This window comes from Bubalus kerabau, chromosome 4, assembly GCF_029407905.1.
Source record: "Bubalus kerabau isolate K-KA32 ecotype Philippines breed swamp buffalo chromosome 4, PCC_UOA_SB_1v2, whole genome shotgun sequence".
NCBI lineage: Eukaryota > Metazoa > Chordata > Mammalia > Artiodactyla > Bovidae > Bubalus > Bubalus kerabau.
This window is the reverse complement of record NC_073627.1, coordinates 135323299-135331962: the sequence shown is the minus strand read 5'-3', so window position 1 is coordinate 135331962 and position 8664 is coordinate 135323299. Positions and strand designations below refer to the sequence as shown.

The 8664-nt window shown below is 43.5% G+C and overlaps 1 non-coding gene across 1 annotated transcript; it reads left to right on the top strand.

Annotated features, from left to right (window-relative positions):
• The first annotated feature begins 4452 nt into the window (after nucleotides 1–4452).
• Nucleotides 4453–4524, top strand: TRNAC-GCA (transfer RNA cysteine (anticodon GCA)). Its single transcript has one exon. It is a non-coding gene; the product is annotated as a tRNA-Cys (tRNA).
• Nucleotides 4525–8664: the final 4140 nt, after the last annotated feature.

Sequence of the window (8664 nt, the reverse complement as noted above, 5' to 3'; positions counted from 1 at the left end):
CGTGTCCTGTTGTCTTCCTGCTGAGTGTTGAGGACTCAGAGCTAGTTCTAACTAGGAAGAGGCAACACATGAAAGGAAAGAATTCATAACAGCTTGACACGCTCCGGGCTGAACCCAGCGATTTTATTTTTACTTGTTCAGGAGGGGGGAAAGTCATTGCTAATTTCACAATTACTTCATTCTGGAGTACTTGTGAAAAATGACTTCAAGTGTAAAATATTGTCTACTAAAGAATTAACTTAATAGATAATTTGGATTCAATTATTGGCTCAATACTAAAATTTGCTGGGAAAAGTGCAGGCAATATTTTATGACTGTCACATGATGCAGCGATTGTGAAATTAGTTATTAATGACTTATGAGAGAGACACTTAAAAAAAGTCAACTGGCAGAAGAAAATCCATCACTTGGGCTTTTATAGGGCAGGCTCAGATGGGGGCTTCTATCGCCTCCATTTCTCAAGTGATTCCAATTTTGCTGACTGAACCTCTCGCCTTGGCTTCTGTCCTTCCTCTCCCCCATGTGTGTGATTTGGGGCTTGACTCATACCTGAATTCTTTGGGAACAATTAGGAGCTGAAGGTTGCTGCCATCCATCACGGCAAAGGGGGATGCTGTCTCCATCTGCCCTGAGAGCCAGGGTTGACCTCTCAACCATGCTCCAAGCCATTGATTATCTCAGGCCAGCATGGTGTGAGTACTAGATGGACTTTTAAAACCAGAATGAACTTCAGCAGTTTATTACCATTACTTTCCACCTATCACCTGCTTGCTAGTTGAAGGGGAAATTTTTGTTGAAGTCCCCTGGGTTCTTTTTGGGGGTGAACACAATATAATTTCATTAGCCCCATTAAAGTTATTGCCGGAGCTGCCTTCTAAATTCACTTTAAATGACATTTGTTCTTTCTTCTTGAAATACTTATTGGGCACCTACTCCATGGCTGGCACTGTTTGGGCCTGTGGGGAGTATGAAAGCTGCCTAAAACATGCTCAACGCTTAACTAGAGCCTTGAATGTAAAGTGTTAGTTGCTCAGCCATGTCTCTTTACAACCCCATGGATTGTAGCCTGCCAGGCTCCTCTGTACATGAGATTTCCCAGGAAAGAACACTGGAGTGGGTTGCCATTTCCTCCTCCAGGGGATATTCCAAACCTGGGGATCAAACCCGGGATTCCCGCATTGCGGGGGCATATTCTTTACCATCTGAACCAACAGGGAAGCCCATTCTTGAATGTAGGGATGGTCTATAAAGTAATGTGGAGAAAGCACTTTCCAGAACCAAGGAAGAAGTCAGACTGAATGGCTGATATACAGAACATCTGATGGGGCATGTGGCCCATAGTGTGGGATGTGAGGACAGAGAGGGTCCCCAACAGAGCAGCAGTGTGGGAGGGCCAGACTCTGCACATCATCCCAAGAGCAGGGTGCAGGGTAGGCTCGCTCATTCCACAAATACTGCATCAGGTCCACCATGTGCCAGGGGAATTCCATGTGGATCCAGGTGCTAGGGGCACAATGCAGACCCACACCTTATGCAATTCGTGTGTATGTGTGTTGGGGTGAGAGGAGATGTCAATAATCAATAAATGTTTAAAAAAAAGTTTATGGGAGTGTAGTTGATTTACAATGTTGTATAGGTTTCAGGTGTACAGCAAAGTGAACCAGTTATGTGTGTGTGTGCGTGCTCAGTTGTGTTTGAGGGGTCGCACAGAGTCAGACACGACTGAAGTGACTTAGCAGCAGCAGCAGCAGGTTTGTGATACATGGGATTTTTCAGGCAAGAATACTGGAGTGGGTAGCCATTCCCTTCTCCAGGGGATATTCCCAACCCAGGGATTGAACCCAGGTCTCCCACATTGCAGGCAGATTCTTTACCATCTGAGCCACCAGGATCCACCTGCCAATTCAGGAGATGTGGCACAGGTTCAATCCCTGGGTCAGGAAGATTCTCTGGAGAAGGAGATGGCAATCCACTCCAGTATTCTTGCTTGAAAAATCCCATGGGCAGAGGAATTTGGCAGGCTACAGTCTGTAGGATCAAAGAGTTGGACACGATTTAGCAACTAAACAACAGTATACACATATATGTATCCATTCTTTTTCAGATTCTTTTCCCATATAGGTTATTAAGAATAAGAGTAGAGTTTCCTGAGCTATATAGTAGGCCCTTTAAATTATTTATAGTACTGTGTATATATTAATCCCGATCTCCTAATTAATAACTATGTAATAAGTAAATTATGTAGTATATTAAAAGAGAAGTGCTGTAGAAAAAAGAAATACAGTGAGGCAAGAGGGACTGGAGGTGCAAACAGGAGTGGGTAGCCAGGTTGGGGCTCCCTGAGATGTGATAGCTGAGTCAAGATTTCAGGCAGGAAGTGGGAGATTCCATTCTGCAAATCTCTGAGGAGAAGCCTTTGCAAGCCAAGGAACGGCCAGGCCCCAGGCCCTGAGGCAGGCATGGGCTTGGTTCCAGGAGTATCAGAGAGGCCCTGTGGCTGGAGCAGAGGAACAGGGTGGGTACGGGGAAGAAGGAGAGGATGGTGGAGACATAACGGGGCTGGATCACATTGTAGGGCCTTGTGGGCCTTGTAGGGACTTGCCTATTTCCCTGAGTAAAATGCAGAGCTATTGAACAGCTTTGAGCAGAGGAGGGATGTGATCTGAGCCATGTTTTAAAGGCATCCTTCTACCCAGTATGTTGTGACCTACTGTAGATGGCAAGAATGGAAGCTGGGAGCTCTGTAATGAGGCAAAGGCAGTAATCCAGGTCGGGAAGCCCTTCCTGTAGCCATTTAGGTGGTGAGAAGTGGTCAGATTCCTGATCTGTCTTGAATCACAAAAGTGTGGATTGGATGCATGATGTGAGCAAATGAGAATTTCGGGTTGGTTCCCAAGCTGTCCCCACCCACTGCTATAAACCATGGGGCTGAAAGATACCCTACCCTGAAAGATACCCAAAGATACCCTATGGCAGGCACACAGACCATGAGTGCAAAGGTAGATGGATGTGGTGGATGCTCTTGGTGATGCCCGGAGCCCCATAGAAAGCCCATCTCGGACTTTACTTCCAAGGAGAATGAGAACAGTAAAGTCTGACAAACCTAGACAGCGTGTTGAAAAGCAGAGACATCACTTTGCTGACAAAGGTCCATCTAGTCAAAGCTATGGGTTTTCCAGTAGTCATGTATGAATGTGAGAGCTGGACCATGAAGACGGTTGAGCGCCAAAGAATTGATGGTTTTGAGTTGAGGTGCTGCAGAAGACTCATCAGAGTCCCTTGGACAGCAAGGAGATCAAACCAGTCAATCCTAAAGGAAATCAATCCTGAATATTTATTGCAAGGACTGATGCTGAAGCTGAAGCTCCAATCCTGTGGCTACCTGATGTGAAGAGCTGACTTATTGGAAAAGGCCCTGATGCTGGGAAAGATTGAGGGCATGAGGAGAAGGGGACAACAGAAGATGAGGTGGTTGGATGGCATCACTGACTCAAGAATGAACCAACTCCAGGAGACAGTGAAAGACAGGGAAGCCTGGTGTGCTACATTTCACTTGCAAAGAGTCGGATATGACTCAGAGACTGAACAGCAACAACAACAAAGTCTGACACAGTGAATACTTTCGATTAACCACCATCCAGATCCAGAAATTGACCACTGTGAGCAGGTACCCAGAAGTCACCTCGTGGATCTTCCCAAAAGTCGCCATGAAGTTGCACTAGAACACCAGGATTAGTCTTTGTCTGCTTTAAAACTCTGTAGCGCAATCATAAGGGTTGTGGTCTTTTTGCCTGATGTCCTCTCTTGAAATGACGACATAAATTCATGATGCTGCACGTTGTGACAATTCACTCTCCCTCGATGGATGTCAAGTGTGAAATTTCTAGGTCATGGGATACGCAAATACACTTCGTTCTAATAGACACTGCCAAACAGTTTTACACAGTGTTCATACCAATTTCCTCCAGTTCCACATCATTATTTACATTTGAAATTGTCTGTTTTTTTCATTTTAGCCATTCCGCCTGGGGTACAGTAATGTCTCATTGTGGTTTTAATCTGCGTTTCCCTGATGACTAATAAGATTGAGCAGGGTTTTATGTGTTTATTCACCATTTGGATGTGTTTATTTTTTGTAAAATGCCTGTTCAAGTCTTTTGCCCATTAAATAAAATGGGTGGCCTGTCTTTTTTTCTCTTCTTGGCTTTGGGAATTCTTTATGTATTCCTGGCACAATTCCTTCATTGATTATATAAAATGCAAATATTGTTTTCCACTCTTGACTGCCTTTCACTTTCTTAATAATTTTTTCTTTGAGAAGTCCTTATTTGTAATGTAATCAGTATTTCCTTTATGATTTGTACATTTTGTAAACCATTTAGGAAATCTTTGCCTAATTCACACTTGAAACTCTTCTATAATTTCTGCTAGAGTGTTTTTGATCCAGCTACTTCCCTGGTGGCTCAGACGGTAGAGTATCTGCCTGCAATGCAGGAGACCCAGGTTTGATCCCTGGGTAGGGAAGATCCCTTGGAGAACGAAATGGCAACCCACTCCAGTATTCTTTCCTGGGAAATCCCATGGACAGAGGAGCCTGGCAGGCTACAGTCCATGGGGTTGCAAAGGGTCATACACGACTGAGCGACTGACACTCCACTCCGATGGGAAAAATGGATTTGCTAGCAGTTGAGTTGTGGAAAGTTGGGGTAATGGGTTTCTGAGGGTGCATGGGGGAGAGATGTGAGTACCTTTGGATGTATTAAGTTTGAGATAAGTATTATTCATCCAAGTGAAACAGCTGTATTGAGTTCTGGATGAGGAAGAGCCAGAAAAACAGATTAGGTGAGAGAATCCAGCAATGGTGGAAGGGAAGCTAGGAGGGTGGTGTCCTGGAGGGCTAATGAAGAAGTGGGCGGGGGAGAAGGGCATGGCCGGCTGAGTTTCGCTTATGAGGGTGGAGAGTGAGCCTTGGGTTTAGCAACATGGAGCTCATTGGTGACACTGACGAGAACAGTTTTGGAAGAGGGTGGAGATGAAAGTGTGTTTGGGCAGGGTTCGTAAGAGGAATGGCCTGGATCAAGCAGAGGGCCACCACTGGCAGCCCCTAGAGGCTGCTGGGGAACCCAGGCCAGGTTTCAGTAATCCAGAAGCAAGTGAGGTCCCTGGGAGTCACAAGTCAGGACTGCAGACAGAGCGGGGAACCAGGGAATCCTGCCAGACCCCAGAGTTGTTTTCCTTGAGCCAGCTGGGTGAAGTGCATGCCTGATGCTTAGCTGCTTAAAGTCCAAGAACTGCTCTTGGGCAGACTAGTGGGGGCAGGCAGAAGGGAGACAGCTGTGTGGAGGTCCTAGACCATACTCAGCTCTTGGCAAGGAACATGATGCTTTTTATGACTTGGTCTTTGTTTGATGTTCCCATCTCATTTTTCTTCTTCCTTCATTTCCTCCCTCTTTCAGTTCCTTGAATGCCGAACTTCCAGCTTGGGGTTTCCTATTGCTTTAACGGCTTTGCACTTCTGGGCTTTCATTTACTCTCCTCCACTCTCTCCCACTATCTCTGCTTGATTTTTACACAGCCTTGGCTTCCCTGGTGGCTTGGATGGTAAAGAATCTGCTTGTAATGCAGGAGACCCAGGTTTGATCCATAGGTTGGGAAGATCCCCTGGAGAAGGAAATGGCAACCCACTCCAGTATTCTTGCCTAGAGAATCCCATGGACAGAGGAGTCTGGTGGGCTACAGTCCATGGGGTCACAAAGGGTGACTGAGCGACTAACACTTTAGACTCAGCTCAGGTGCCACCGCTTCCAGGAAGTCCTCCATGATCACTTAACATCCAGCATCTCTCTGCTTTATAGCACTCTGCTCATTAGCTTCAAAAGATCTCATTCTCTGTGTGGCTGCTACACTGGATATCTACCTCTTCATGGGCAATGACTCCTGCTTTCTCTGTTTCTGTCCCTGGTGCACAATGGTGACACAGAGCAGGTCCTCACGTGGTTTTGGCTGGGAATTGTAGAGGCACTTGCATTCAAGGTAGGATGTGAATTGGCAGATGGGCATGGGAGTGGGCAGAAACTCGGTAATGCCGTGATGGAATGTGTGGGATAGCCTGAGCGGGGGCCAGGCTGAGGGTTTGAATTGGAAAAGCTGGGCATGATGACAGCTCGGTGGGTGCCGGCCACTTGAGAGGAGGCAGCAGGTGTGTGCCTGTGTCTCTCTGTGTGTGCATGCACACATGCATGTGGCAGTAGAGGAGAGCAATTATGAACATCAAATCAAGCTAATTTACATGGATAAGCGCAGGCAGTGAGGCTTGGCTCGCAGGTCTGATTTATTTAGGGCAGGAGCAAATCAGCAGGGGCTCCTCTCAGGTGAGTGAGTGGCAGGCTGGCCATTCTTATAAATAATCCTGCTGTCAGTCCCAGTTAAAGCCTGGGTGCTCCATTTAGTGCCGCAGGAGGAAGCTTCAGAGTGATTTCAGAAGCATTTTCTGACCTCTTGCCTTTTTCTCTTTCTGGAACACTGGAGAACTAATCTTTTCTCAATAAGCTTGATTGCTTTAAATTTCTAATTATCAAGAGGAAATACATTCAGTATAGAACATTTGAAAAAATACAGAATGATATAAAGATAAAAATTAAATAACCCCAATCCTACCATTCAGATGACCATAAAGAACATGTTAAAGAATTCCTTTCGGTCTTTTTTTTTTCTATGCAAAAATACATTTTTAAAAAACAGAACTCCATACTTATTACATTTCCAGTCTGTGTTCTGATATTTAAATTTTAAGATTATATTTTGAGACTTTTCCAATGCCATTGATCTCGAATGGTTGTAATCATCTACTTTGTGCACACACTATACACACTATAGCTTTTTTAAAAACCAGTATCTAGTGGTCTTGAGGATTATTTTCAATTTTTGGTTCTTATAATACTGCCATGAAAAAACACTGTTTGTAAGTCTTTGCCTAGATCTCTGATTATTTAGGACACATTCCTAGAAGTAAGTTTCCTGCTATTAATGCATACTATCAAGTTCTTTCCAGAACATTTGTGTGTGTGTTTTGTTTTATTTTGTGTTTTAATCAATTTATACTCCGTAGCAGCACTGGTTGAGCATGACCAATTTATGGCACTAGATATTACTATTAAAAACATTTCATGGCCATTTGTATTTTTATGGAGAAATCTAAATCCTTTGCCTACTTTTAACTGACGTGTTTTTATTTTTAAACATGAATGCTCTATATAATATAGAAAGGATTGATTAATTATTAATATATCCTTATTTTATTTCAATGTATCATTTACCTGTTTGTTTATAACAGGGATTTTGACATGCACAAGCTTTAGTTTTGTGCATAGAATGTTTTCTCAATCCTATTTATGCTTAAACAGTCTTTTCTACCCTAAGATAAATTAAATTTTTACTTCCGTTTTCTATTTATTTATTTTCATTATGATTTATGAGTTACACAATCCATCCATCTGGAATTAATTTCGATGATAAATTAAAAAAAAAAATTAACCAAATGTTAATGCTAACCTTTGCCGACAGATTAGTGATGTCGTCTAATATTTAAAATAATTCATATATGTGTGTATATTTACTTACTCGTGAACTTTCTGTAAACAATGTGTTGATCCTTATATCAGTTCCATGCCATTTGATCCCTCTTTTAATACTTGCCACTGGGAGTTCCTCTTTTTCTGATGTTCTTGGGAAATTATTGCATGTTTATTTTTCCAGATGACCACTGGAATCACTTAGTTAAGCTTAAAAGAATAAATCCTCTTGCAATTTTAATTATAGTCACGCTAAGTTTATAAATCAACACGTGAAGAACTGACTATCTTTTACAATATTCAGTTTTCCCATTCATTGATCTTCTATCCCTATTCAAGTTTTATTCCAATAGAGTATTGCTTTGATTGTATGGGATTAAGGTGGCCTTCCTGGCACCAGGGGAAGATGGAAGCAACGCACAGAGGTGAAAGAGAGGAGAGAGACGCTGGATGCAGCTTGTCACCATCCACCCTCACCTTTGACCCCATTCCCTCTACTGGGGGTCCCACATGGGGGCCCTTTATTGAGGCACACTGCCCAGAGGCCCAGGGTTGCTCACACAGGATACCTGAAGCAGGTCACCTCCATTTCTAGATCTTTTCATGCTGTTCAGGTCTTACTCCCACTGTCTTAATTTCTGATTATTTATCTGACTTTGGATTTACAGTTTTGCATAGCTCTGGGCAGATGGGTGATGAGAAGATACTTGATTTGCTTTGATGCAGGAGGACAGTATTGTACATTTAAGGCTACACACCTTGAAGCTGGCAAAATGCAGCATCCAATTGCCAAATACGGTGCCCAAGTATGATTTCCTGGCTCTTGGTACCCCTAGTAAGTCACTCAACCAAGAGTTCAGCTTATACCCACCCCACTGCGCATCATCTAAACTTTTGGACTATCTTAGTTTCTCTGCCTTTCAACCTCCAGATAGACCCAGAGTTGTACCTCTAAGCACGTTGTGTGTATTACTGTGTGTTGCTAAGAAAATCTGTCCACTGAGCCAGAAGCTCTGAGCCTGTGTTATCTTTGGTCCCCATTCTTCATCAGCCACACCTTTAGCTCCCTGACTACTTTCTTTCTCTTTGAATA